Source organism: Heterodontus francisci, chromosome 23 (genome assembly GCF_036365525.1).
Source record: "Heterodontus francisci isolate sHetFra1 chromosome 23, sHetFra1.hap1, whole genome shotgun sequence".
NCBI classification, from domain to species: Eukaryota; Metazoa; Chordata; class Chondrichthyes; order Heterodontiformes; family Heterodontidae; genus Heterodontus; species Heterodontus francisci.
This window is the reverse complement of record NC_090393.1, coordinates 37,842,760-37,855,734: the sequence shown is the minus strand read 5'-3', so window position 1 is coordinate 37,855,734 and position 12,975 is coordinate 37,842,760. Positions and strand designations below refer to the sequence as shown.

Genomic DNA, 12,975 nt, shown 5'->3' with positions numbered 1-12,975 from the left:
ATGTCTCAGATGGAGTGGTGTCTTCTTGGAGACAAGGGATACCCCTTGCATATATGGCTCCTGACACCAGTGAGACACCCCAGCACTGCTGCAGAAGAGAGATACAACGCCAGTCACAGAGCCAGAAGAGCCCCCATTGAGCAGGCAATCGGCATGCTGAAAATGCGATTCTGTTGCCTGGATAGATTGTGTGGTGCCCTGCAGTATGAGCCGGAAAGAGTAGGTCGCATCATTGTGGTCTGCAGTGCTCTGCACATCTACACACTGAATAGGGGGAGGCCTTTCATGATGAGGAGAGACATGAGCAGGACTCATCCTAGGACGATGAGGATGCTGAAGACTTACAGCAGGAAAGGCACATGGGAGGACAGAGAGCATCTGGGCACCGCATGCCGGGTGAACAGTGATCTAGGGATGCGCGGCAGCGCCTCTTTGATCATAGGTTCTCCATGCCATCGGAACCACCATGAGCTCAGCACATCACACAGCACCTTCATTCACCTGTTGTGCAGCAGTCCGCATCTGCAACATCTTTGGGTCCACCATTACTGGCAGCAGAGTGAGCCATTGTCCATATTACTGCATCCGTAGAGATGCACATGAGTGATAGCGGAATGGCAATGATGTTATTCCATACATTGGCAGTTCTGAAAGGCCAATGATGTAATGGGAGGAGCCACGATTGGTACATGCTGGCACACTTCATTCACACAGTAAAAGCAACGCATATGTGAGTGAAGACAATTTTGGTTTCGGCCTTTCTGCCACGATGCTTTTTGGAAATGCTTGCAGATGCTCCTACATGGTGCCCCTTCTGCGCTAGCAGCCTGACTGTAGGAAGGCTGCTGATATGGTGGCTGTTACGACCAGGTGAGAAAAGGGTCTAAGGGTTCCCTCTCAGCCTTTGCCTGGTTTAACTGTAACAGGGTTTAATTTTTTATAATACCGTGTTTTAGCTCCCCCTCAGTGAATCCTTGTTCACCGTAAAGCAAAGAAATCAGACATATTTTCTTAGATTTAAACAAGAAAAGTGCAAGTTTTTTAATCTTAAACTCTAATTCAGTTAATGACTACGAGTGACGCGACTATATTAGCATGCATACACGATAAACACACATGCAGATAGAGACAGAAAGGTAGAAGGAATAAAGGGGAAAAGTTTGAGGCTGTATCTGGATTATAGTTACAGTCCTTTGAGTTTAATGTTCAGTCTTTGGTTGCCGGTAAGTCTTGCTGTTCGTTGGGGCCCAGTGCACGCTTTAATTTGTTTTGAGGTAGAAGTCTTTTCCCTCTTGAGATTTACATGTCTTCAGTGGGTCTGGAGACTTGTGAGAAAGCGAAAGAGAGCCAGCCAGGAGAGAGGCTGTATTGTTCCAGGTTCAGTTATACTCTGCAGTCTGTGTCTTCAAACTGCCCTGTGTCTAATTCAGAAAGCCTGGACCAGCTAGTTAGTCATGTGACCAGCTGGTTTAACCACTTCTGTGTTTGTGGATTCATTCATCTCAGCAGACTCTGGAATGTGAGCTTCCTTGCACCTTCAATGTCTGGTGATCAAAATCAATTTGGGTTAATTGGACCAGGGAGTAGTTCTTTGTCTCTCCACGCACTATCTCTTAGTATGCAAATGTCCTTCCTGCCAAGTGTCTGGTGCTGTCTTGTAAAACACATTATTTCTTCACTGCAGCAACAGTTTAAAATTAATGTTCATATGACAAAATTAATAAGCCTCATTCTTGGCAGGTGGGGTCTTCATGACAAAGGCCCTTTGGCTGTGGATGACTTTGGCAGTCGTACCCTCTGCGCATGAGGCCTAGAGGGCCCCGGCTGGCTGGGAGAGTGATCGTTCATCCCCTTCCGGCATTGAAATGGCCCCATGGCTACTCACCCCCTCTGCCATCTCCAGCCAGGCTACCTTGTTAGGCGGGAGGGCCTCTTTTTACCATTGCTGGTGAAAAGGACCTCTCGCTTTGCCCACACAGCCTGGAGGAGAGTGACCAGAGAAGCTTCGCTGAACTGTGGGGCCACCCTAGAGTACCCCTCTGCCATCTCGACTTTTGGTGTTGTCCTTTATATGCAAAGGTGACTCCACCGTGTAACTGCTTTAACTTCTGGCTGCAAGGTTTGTCTTGCACATATTTGAAAATCAATGCAGGACTAGTGAGGAAATCTGTACTGTTGTCATGGTTTCTTAATTATTACACATCAACATATGTTCATGAACACTTTGCTTCTGCAGCAGCTATCATAGTTACCGGTGTAATATTTCTTGTTGGCAATGCAGCTAGAAAATGAACATATTTTCCTGTTTTCTTACAAAGATCATTTAATTGCAGTTACATGGCTTTTCACATAACAGTTAGCAGAGAAATTAATACAGATTCCAAATGCTTATTAGTCTGCGGCTTTTCACAGTCAGATGATCAGAAGCCCATACTATGTCAGTATTCTTCAATTTATTTCTGTTGTGTATTTGCCTTTTATGGTACATTTAAGTCTCACGTCCTGGAATATGAGAAATTGTTTATTCACCCAGATGCCGCACGCCTTACAAGAAGCAATGTAACACTTGAGTGGAAGAAGAGGATTGCAACTTCACAGGCCGCTGGGACATAGCAGGGTAAGTATGTGGTAGCAAAGCAGAAAGTGCTGGGGAAACTCAGCATGTCAGGCTGTAACCCCACTCTTCAACAGTGAGGCAAGTATTTCTTTGACAGCTGTCAGGAAACAGGTGCTGGGGCACTTTAAATAGGGACCCAGCACCTGCTGCACAGCTGTCAAAAGGTTCCTTACTGCGCAGGATATCCCGCCTCCCCCACATAATGTGTGTGGGAGGGGCGGCGCATCGCAGTGATGCTAATGAAACCCGCGCGTAATATCGCGGGGGCTCGGCGGCGGCTGAATGTGGGCACCCTGCCGAGTTCAAACGCGCTGCCACGTGAATACAATTCTGGCCAAAATGATGAAATTGATGATTCTTTTGTGCTAATTCGAGGAGTTTCCTTGAAATGTTTGTTATCCTGAATAAAGTGGACAGTAGATTCTATGTGTATTAGTAATGAATGAAAAATAGTTGCTAGTCTTATCATTAAGGAGCACAAATCTTAATATCCTTTGACTTGGTAATGGACAAGATTTTATTCCAGTATAATTGTAATTCTTAACATTATGGATTAAAGTTGATATTTTACTTACATTGCTACGTGCCACCTGATGAATATTTAATTTATTATTATTTCAGTGCTATGCCATAAAGTGAAAAAAGCAATGGCAAACAGTGCTGGTAGGAAATAAGAATGGGAGCCTAGCGCCCTCACTATACCTCTCCCACCACAATCATCTCTTCTGAGTTGAAGTCTGTGCAGTAGAGAAATATTTTAAAAATGTGACCGCATATATCATGGCAGAGAATGTAAACCTCCCAGTCTACTAGCTCTCCGTGAAAATTATGTGTCATGATAACTGAAAATAAAAGTTATGTTTGTGTTTTTATGGTGCTGTTTTACTAATCCGAGTTAATAGTTAAATAAGAAGTTTAAACTTATGTAAAATAAAATCTATGTATAATCTGTAAATAGAAAGCACAAGTATCATAGGGGAACTGGAATTAATTGATATATATCAGTAAGTGGAGTTATTCAGTGTTACTTTTATGGTATGGTAGTATTTAAAGAGAATTGGTATATATTAAGTAGATAACAAATGCAATCAATTCATAGATAATATGCTATATTTGGAAAAGTAACTCCTGCAATAGTGGCTAAGATTCAGTAATATAATGCCACTTGGAAAAGTTCTGGGAGAAAATCTTCATTCTATTTCCTTTGTACAGTTATAGTTATTGTTAGTTTTAGTCAATTGTATTTCCATGCTGTACTTGTGCAATTGTTATCTTTTCCATTTTTAGAACAAGAAGGGAACAGCTTTGCTGCTTGGAGTTGATGCCGTTGGCCTTCATATTTATGATCCTGAGATCAAACTGACACCTAAAATATCTTTTCCATGGAATGAAGTTCATAATATTTCCTATAGTGATAAAGAGGCAAGTTGTTGCTTTGTTTTGGGACATGATGAATTTTTTAATATCACTTGTATGTCTTCCATGACAGGGCTTGTGGATAGGCTGGGGTCTGGAATGCAATTTCTGATTTTTACATACCGCACTTTGAGTTTCCAGAATTGCTGTTCCTTCTCTGAGGCAGCACTGTGACTCTGACTCAGATGCTGGCAAATTGGTTCCTGGCATCGTAAACAAGAAGACATCGCCCGTAAACAATGAGGAGAAGAAAAATGAGAGAATTACGAAAATAGAAATTAATGGACATTCACAACAGACACACAGCACTACATAGTGCCAAGCCCAAGTAGTGTGAAATAGAATGCTACAAGTGGTGCAAGGCTGTTCTTCCAACCTCCTGAGGCTGGACACTACACAATTCTCCATTATACCCTCCCATTGAGTGAAGCCCACATAACATAGCTTCTCTATATTTACACTTGTACATAGTGGCGCAGTGGTTAGCACCACAGCCTCACAGCTCCAGCGACCTACATTTGATTCTGGGTACTGCCTGTGTGGAGTTTGCAAGTTCTCCCTGTGACCGTGTGGGTTTCAGCCGGGTGCTCTGGTTTCCTCCCACAGCCAAAGACTTGCAGGTTGATAGGTAAATTAGCCATTGTAAATTGCCCCTAGAGTAGGTAGGTGGTAGGAGAATTGTGGGGATGTGATAGGGAATGTGGGATTAATGTAGGAGTAGTATAAAATGGGTGGTTGATGGTCGGCACAGACTTGGTGGGCCGAAGGGCCTGTTTCAGTGCTGTGTCTCTAAATTTAAAAGATAAAAGAAGAATTAGAAAATACTATCTAGTCCATCAAGTGCGCAATAGTCAGAGATAGCAAGCCATCATTAACCCACAATTTGAGTCATGAAATCTCATTGGAGGGGCAAAATAAATACTTCTTAATGTGTCTGCTTCCTACTTTGTTGGTACTGTATTTCTCACTTTTTCCTCCTCATCATTACTGATTATTTGAATGCTTTTTAAATCTTTTTTTAAAATTCTGCCTTTTTCATATCTACCAATTGTTTTCTTCCTCTTCTCTCGCTGTCTCTTTTCAGTCCTGTTAAGAGTATTTTCTTTGTTCTGTGACCTCCACTTGTTCCCTGCACATTGGAGCTCATCGCTGATGGTTCCAAGGATGTCAGTAATGGGAAAAATCTAACACCAAGGAATACTAAACAATTATATTCTTGGAAAAATCTTTAACGTGTATATCACACAAGTGCCAAAAGTGTTGAAGGGCATTAAGTAGTTAATTATGGCTTGAGAAAATTGCACTGATATGCAGTAGAAAAAATCTTAAAATAATCACAAAAGAGGGATTAAGTAAAGAACAAGAGCTCTGGAAAGGGAGTGAATGCACGGCTGTGGCAATTAAGAGAATGAAGCATAGGATAGGAATAAGAGGACAAGTAAAGACAGGAGTGGTTAGGGAAACATTTCCATACCAGAAAGAACTATAGTTGTTGTTGAAATCCCTAAAATGTTAGGGGAAGGACCACCTTAAGAATCTGTAAGTGAAGGTCACCAGATGAAGTAATGTTATATCACACATGACCAGGGAGTTGTGGATGTAGTCCGACAGAGTGAGATGTGTTTAGATGTAGCTCATGCAGTAACTCTGTGTGTGTGTATATTATATTTCTTTCTTTTGGGCCTCCTTATCTCGAGAGACAATGGATACACGCCTGGAGGTGGTCAGTGGTTTGTGAAGCAGCGCCTGGAGTGGCTATAAAGGCCAATTCTGGAGTGACAGGCTCTTCCACAGGTGCTGCAGAGAAATTTGTTTGTTGGGGCTGTTGCACAGTTGGCTCTCCCCTTGCGCCTCTGTCTTTTTTCCTGCCAACTACTAAGTCTCTTCGACTCGCCACAATTTAGCCCTGTCTTTATGGCTGCCCGCCAGCTCTGGCGAATGCTGGCAACTGACTCCCACGACTTGTGATCAATGTCACACGATTTCATGTCGCGTTTGCAGACGTCTTTATAACGGAGACATGGACGGCCGGTGGGTCTGATACCAGTGGCGAGCTCGCTGTACAATGTGTCTTTGGGGATCCTGCCATCTTCCATGCGGCTCACATGGCCAAGCCATCTCAAGCGCCGCTGACTCAGTAGTGTGTATAAGCTGGGGGTGTTGGCCGCTTCAAGGACTTCTGTGTTGGAGATATAGTCCTGCCACCTGATGCCAAGTATTCTCCGAAGGCAGCGAAGATGGAATGAATTGAGACGTCGCTCTTGGCTGGCATACGTTGTCCAGGCCTCGCTGCCGTAGAGCAAGGTACTGAGGACACAGGCCTGATACACTCGGACTTTTGTGTTCCGTGTCAGTGCGCCATGTTCCCACACTCTCTTGGCCAGTCTGGACATAGCAGTGGAAGCCTTACCCATGCGCTTGTTGATTTCTGCATCTAGAGACAGGTTACTGGTGATAGTTGAGCCTAGGTAGGTGAACTCTTGAACCACTTCCAGAGCGTGGTCGCCAATATTGATGGATGGAGCATTTCTGACATCCTGCCCCATGATGTTCGTTTTCTTGAGGCTGATGGTTAGGCCAAATTCATTGCAGGCAGACGCAAACCTGTCGATGAGACTCTGCAGGCATTCTTCAGTGTGAGATGTTAAAGCAGCATCGTCAGCAAAGAGGAGTTCTCTGATGAGGACTTTCCGTACTTTGGACTTCGCTCTTAGACGGGCAAGGTTGAACAACCTGCCCCCTGATCTTGTGTGGAGGAAAATTCCTTCTTCAGAGGATTTGAACGCATGTGAAAGCAGCAGGGAGAAGAAAATCCCAAAAAGTGTGGGTGCGAGAACACAGCCCTGTTTCACACCACTCAGGATAGGAAAGGGCTCTGATGAGGAGCCACCATGTTGAATTGTGCCTTTCATATTGTCATGGAATGAGGTGATGATACTTAGTAGCTTTGGTGGACATCCGATCTTTTCTAGTAGTCTGAAGAGACCACGTCTGCTGACGAGGTCAAAGGCTTTGGTGAGATCAATGAAAGCAATGTCGAGGGGCATCTGTTGTTCACGGCATTTCTCCTGTATCTGACGAAGGGAGAACAGCATGTCAATAGTCGATCTCTCTGCACGAAAGCCACACTGTGCCTCAGGGTAGACGCGCTCGGCCAGCTTCTGGAGCCTGTTCAGAGCGACTCGAGCAAAGACTTTCCCCACTATGCTGAGCAGGGAGATTCCACGGTAGTTGTTGCAGTCACCGCGGTCACCTTTGTTTTTATAGAGGGTGATGATGTTGGCATCGCGCATGTCCTGGGGTACTGCTCCCTCGTCCCAGCACAGGCATAGCAGTTCATGTAGTGCTGAGAGTATAGCAGGCTTGGCACTCTTGATTATTTCAGGGGTAATGCTGTCCTTCCCAGGGGCTTTTCCATTGGCTAGAGAATCAATGGCATCACTGAGTTCCGATTTGGTTGGCTGTATGTCCAGCTCATCCATGACTGGTAGAGGCTGGGCTGCATTGAGGGCAGTCTCAGTGACAGCATTCTCCCTGGAGTACAGTTCTAGGTAGTGCTCAACCCAGCGGTCCATCTGTTTGCGTTGGTCAGTGATTATGTCCCCCGATTTAGATTTGAGGGGGGTGATCTTCTTGATGGTTGGCCCAAGAGCTCTCTTCATGCCATCATACATTCCTCTGATGTTTCCGGTGTCTGAGGCCAGCTGAATATGACTGCATAGGTGTTGCCAGTAGTCGTTTGCGCAACGCCTAGCTGTTCTTTGTGCAGTACTTCTGGCTGCTTTAAGTGCTGCGGATGTTAAATCGCTGGGGGCTTTCTTGTAGTTCAAAAGTGCAATGCGCTTAGCGGCTATGACAGGTTCCAGCTCTTCATTATGAGATTGAAACCAGTCTGCATTTCTCTTCGCACTTTTGCCGTAGGTGGTCAAAGCTGACTCATAGATGGCGTCTCTGATGTGGGCCCACTTGGTCTCAGCATCCCCTGTGGGAGTGTTTTGAAGGGCTGTTACAAGTGAATTTAGAAATTTTTGTAACAGCTGTGGGTGAGAAATTCTGCTCGTGTTGATGCGCGGGTGGCCCTTCTGCTTGGAATGATGCAACTTCTTTGGTCTGAGTCTAACCTTGCTGCACACCAGGGAGTGGTCGGTGTCGCAGTCCGCACTGTGGAAGCTGCGTGTGATTTGAACACTGTTTAAGGCGGCTCGCCTTGTGACAATGAGGTCTAGCTGGTGCCAATGACGTGATCTTGGGTGCCTCCATGAAACCTGGTGACAGGGTTTAGTGTGAAAGAACGAGTTGGTGATGCAGAGGTTATGATAGGTACACAACTCAAGCAGTCTCTGCCCGTTCTCATTCATCCTTCCAACGCCATAGCGCCCAAGGCAGGAGGGCCATGAGTCATGGTCGGCCCCAACCCTGGCATTAAAGTCCCCCAGCAGGAATAGGTGTTCGGTGTTGGGGATGCTGCTAATGATGTTATGGAGTTGTTCATAGAACTGGTCTTTAGCTTCAGGTGCGGAGCAGAGTGTTGGAGCATAGATGCTGAGTAGGTGTACTGGACCAGAGGTGGTGAGCAGTCGGATGGACAGTATGCGTTCCGAGCCATTTGAGGGAGGCTCTATCATGCTGAGCAAGGAGTTTCTGATGGCGAAGCCCACTCCATGCTGTCTTGGTTCTTCAGGATCCCTGCCCTGCCAGAAGAAGGTGTAGTCTTGCTCTGCTAGAGAGCCACTCGCGGGGAGGCGAGTCTCCTGAAGTGCTGCAATGTCCACATTGAATCTACTGAGCTCGTTGTTAATGATGGCGGTCTTCCGAGAATCGTTGATTTGTGTAAGGTCTTCCGACAGGCCAGGACACATAGTTCTGACGTTCCAGCTTGCAAAGCGAAGGGCTGGTACCTTCTTTCCTTTTTTCATGTTGTTTGGTGCGGTGTATCAGTCCACCTTTCGGGCAATGACCCTGAGCTCCAAGCACCCATTGAAGCAGGCAGACTGTGGCGGGACAGAACCTTATTGACCGGGGGCTGCCCGGTTTGAGGCGGGCGGTAGCTGTCCAGTGAGGTGCAATGACCTCTCCCACCGACAAAGGCAACCCGTGGCGCCCAGTTTCTACGCCAATTTATCTGGACTTATAACCCGTAACTGCTGCCTTCCGTGTTGTTTTAGTCGCTGTGAGGCAACTATGGAGTGACCTCTCCATGGCGCATGCCTGGGCAAATTTATGGAGGTTGAGAGTTGCCCAGTCGTCAAAACCCCCCTCTCGGCCTTTCTGGTGGGGTCCAAAGGAGTGCAGGACACGACGTTTGGCACCAGTATGGCTGCAGGAACTGCCGGAAACATGCCAAAGGTGACACATGACCGCCTACGGGGTTCCGCTCCGGATTTTCTGTTAGGGTTTACTCCCTTAGCCTTGGTCTCTCCCGAGACGCCCACAAGGCAGTGGGGTTGTTGGGGCCCCTACACAGGTGTAGGATGGTGCCGGTGGGAGGAGGGGATGCAAGGGGGAGGGGTAGAGGGAGGGGGTGGGGGGGGGTGCAGGGGAAGGGGGTGCGGGGTGAAGATGGTGCGAGGGGGGGGCGGGCTGGGACGGGGTTGTGAGGGGGTGAGCTGAGAGGGTGGAGCAGGGAAGGGGACGGGGGTGGGGGGGGGGTGGAAGGGGGGTAAAGGTGGGGGGAGGGGGGGTGGAATCTGGTGCAGGTAATAAGCCATTTCCTCAGTGCCCACCATCGACGTCCGGAAAGCTCATCCACGTCCTTCGGGAGGTGAAGCATCATTTGGCAGACTTAGAGGTGATTACATTTGCTAAGGGTTTTTTTTTTGCAGTGGTTTAAATAAAGGCATGCAGCATTGCCGACAGTGCGCTGCAGATGCTCTCCGAGCCATCTCCCGCGGGCGCTTTGAAGTTGCGGCCGGGGGGGCCGTTCGTGGATGTTTTGGGTGTTCGGGGCACCTTTTCACAGGACTTCTCTCGGGTCCCGCAGCTCCTTCTTCACCTCAATGGACTTACCGCATGCCGTGGCTGCAGACACTCTGGACTATATTATATTATATAATATATATATATATATATATGTTCCAGTTAAAATATAATAAAAATCCACGCTTTCTTTGGCTATTGCTTGGAGTTCTGTGAGTCTTACAATAGTTCACATATCAAAGGAACAAGTAATATTACACAGGAGATAATTAAAATAGGGGGAAAATGGAAAATTCTTTTGACGTCCTGAATTACCATTATATTTTCTGAGCGACTAGCAGATCTTCCAGCATTCTAGGTAGTCAAGGGTCAAGAGTGCTGTTGTGATATTTAGCTGCTAACTGGCCTATCTATTTAATGTCATTGTTCAAGTATTCAAGGATCCAGGTAATTCTAGGTGCTTATGACTTTGTCAGGTGAATTATAGGTCAGTAAATTGCTTATAAATTTCAGGTTGCAAGTCAATAATTGGCTTTTTTTAAAAAAAAGAATGTGATGCCTGGGGTATGATGGTCAGGTACTAGACTTTGACATATATACTACATGTGTTTATTTTTTGTGGGGGATTTTTTTTGAATGGAAGTGTAGTGCACCTTTTGCTTTTATAGTTTTATGTGTTTTTTGTTTGGTTGGAATTTCCCATCACTAAACAGCAACCAGACAGAAGGGGCTGAATTTTACAGACCCCCCCCTCCACTCCCGGCCTCAGGGGTCATGGTGGGGCGGGGGGGGCCGGAAAATTGCTCCGAGAGAGGCCCACCACGGACCTCGACGCTGGGAAGGCCTGGCCTGATACTGCCGGTGGTGGCGAGGCCTCTTGGCACTCCTGCCCCCACCCCACCACCGCTCGGCAACAGGAGCCCAATTTAAATATTTAAATTACATTTAAATAAACAAATTAATGACCTCACGCTCCCGCCATCTGTCCTAGTGTACGGCCGGCACTCCCGCGCCTTCGGATCCCATCCGGGGAACCTAGCTGGAACACTGGTGGTGAAGGGGGGAGAGCAGGTAAGTGTTTCAGTGCGGAGGGGGAGCGGGGTCAAAGCCATGTCATTGGTGTAGGGGATGATGGGAAGGGTTATAGTGTAAAGTTTATGCACTTTGGGGGAGGAAAGTCAGGTGGACAAGCTAAGTGCTCTGAGGGGGTTGAGAGGGAAAGTAATTAATTCTATGGTTATTGGGGGGGGGAGGGTGGGAGAGGGGCAAGATAAATTTATTTAATTTTTAAAAATCAATTCGTCTTTAAATATTTACATTTAACAATCAGACTTGGATCCCTTTAAAAATGGTGTAAGCACCTGCGTAAAGGCAGCTAATGCCATTGCCGGGGTCAGACCTCCTGCCTCCTCCACATCATCGGGGTGGGCAATCCGACACGGCTCTTTAAATAAGCCGCTGCTCTTAATATCGCGGCAGCTCTGTGACGTACGACCTGCGCGGACGGGCCGCCATTGTTTTTGTCCGCTGCCAGTCTCGGCGGCGGGACTATAAATTTCAGCCCAATATCTCATTTGCTATTATAAAGTCAGGGGTTGGGGGGGTGAAAAAGTGAAAACAGGTGCTGAACGGGTTTCAGGATGGTTCAGGGATTGAGTGAGAGGGCCACATAGGTTCTGGAGGTCCTGGTGGAGGAAGTCGAGAGGTGGAAGGATGAACTTGATCGGCAAGGAGGAAGCAGTCTACCTTGCCCTCCTGTCACTCTCTTGTGCAGCTCCGCCTGGCCTCAAGTCTTGGTTTCTGTTCTCTTGCAGACCAAGGGGGACCCTTTAGTGACCAAGCACACCATTTCTCCAGGTGCATCCTATAAGATGTAGAGTCGCACAGCACTCACTGTTTTTAGGTATTTACTCCTATTCAGCTGGTCACTGTTAGAAGTGGTTGTTAAATGAAACATTATTCACCGAAATGGCATGCAGCCTCTTTAATGAGCACTGGTAGGCAATCTAATTGTCAATCAGCCTCTTAACAATCCTCTGGGGGCTGTTAATAATGCTGACTTTAACTGCTTTACCAAATGGCATCTTGCGCTAAATGTGAGATGAACTGGCGTTTCAGCTTAAGACACCATCATGGCCATCTCTTTACCTCTGAAGTGCCTAAAGTATTTAGTGAAAATCAACTACAGGCAATTTCACAAGCCCTATTGAATTGGCAAATATGAAACAACAACGATTTGTTCCTATAGTGCCTTTAATGTAACAAAATGTCCCAAGACACTTCACAGGATCATTATAAAGCAAAATTCGGCACCTAGCCACATAAGGAGATAATAGGGCAGATGACCAAAAGCTTGGTCAAAGAGGGAAGGTTTTAAAGAGCATCTTTAAATGAGGAAAGAGAAATAAAGAGGTGGAGAGGTTTGGGGAGAGAATTCCAAAGCTTTGGGGTGTTGGCAGCTGAAGGTATGGCCACTAAATGGTGGAAAGGTTAAAATTGGGGATGCTCAAAAGACCAGAATTAGATGAGTGCAGATGTCTCAAAGAGTTGTGAGGCTGGAGGAGATTACAGAGAAAGGAAGGGGTGAGGTTGTGCAGGAATTTGAAAGCTAGGATGAGAATTTTAAAATCGGGACTTTGCTTAACCTGGTGCCAGTCTAGGTCAGTGAGCCCAGGGGTGATGGGTGAATGGGACTTGGTGTGAGTTAGGCCATGGGCAGCAAAGTTTTGGATGAGCTCAAGTTTACGGATAGTAGAATCTGGGAGGCCTGCGTCAGAATAGGCAAGTCCAGAGGTAACAAAAGCATGGATGCGGGTTTCAGCAGCAGATGAGCTGAGGCAGGGGCAGAATCGGGGTGGGGGGGGGGGTGTTACAGAGGTGGAAATAGACAGTCTTAGTGGTGGTGTGGATATGTGGTCGGAAGCTCATCTCAGGATCAAATATGACATCAATGTTGTGAATAGTCTAGTTCAGTCTGAAATAGTTACCAGAGAGAGGGGTGGAGTAGATGGCTAGGGAATAGAGTT

The 12,975-nt window shown here is 46.6% G+C and overlaps 1 pseudogene; it reads left to right on the top strand.

Moving 5' to 3' along the window:
* Positions 1-12,975, top strand: part of LOC137382919 (merlin-like) — an 80,361-nt pseudogene that overhangs the window by 7,285 nt on the left and 60,101 nt on the right.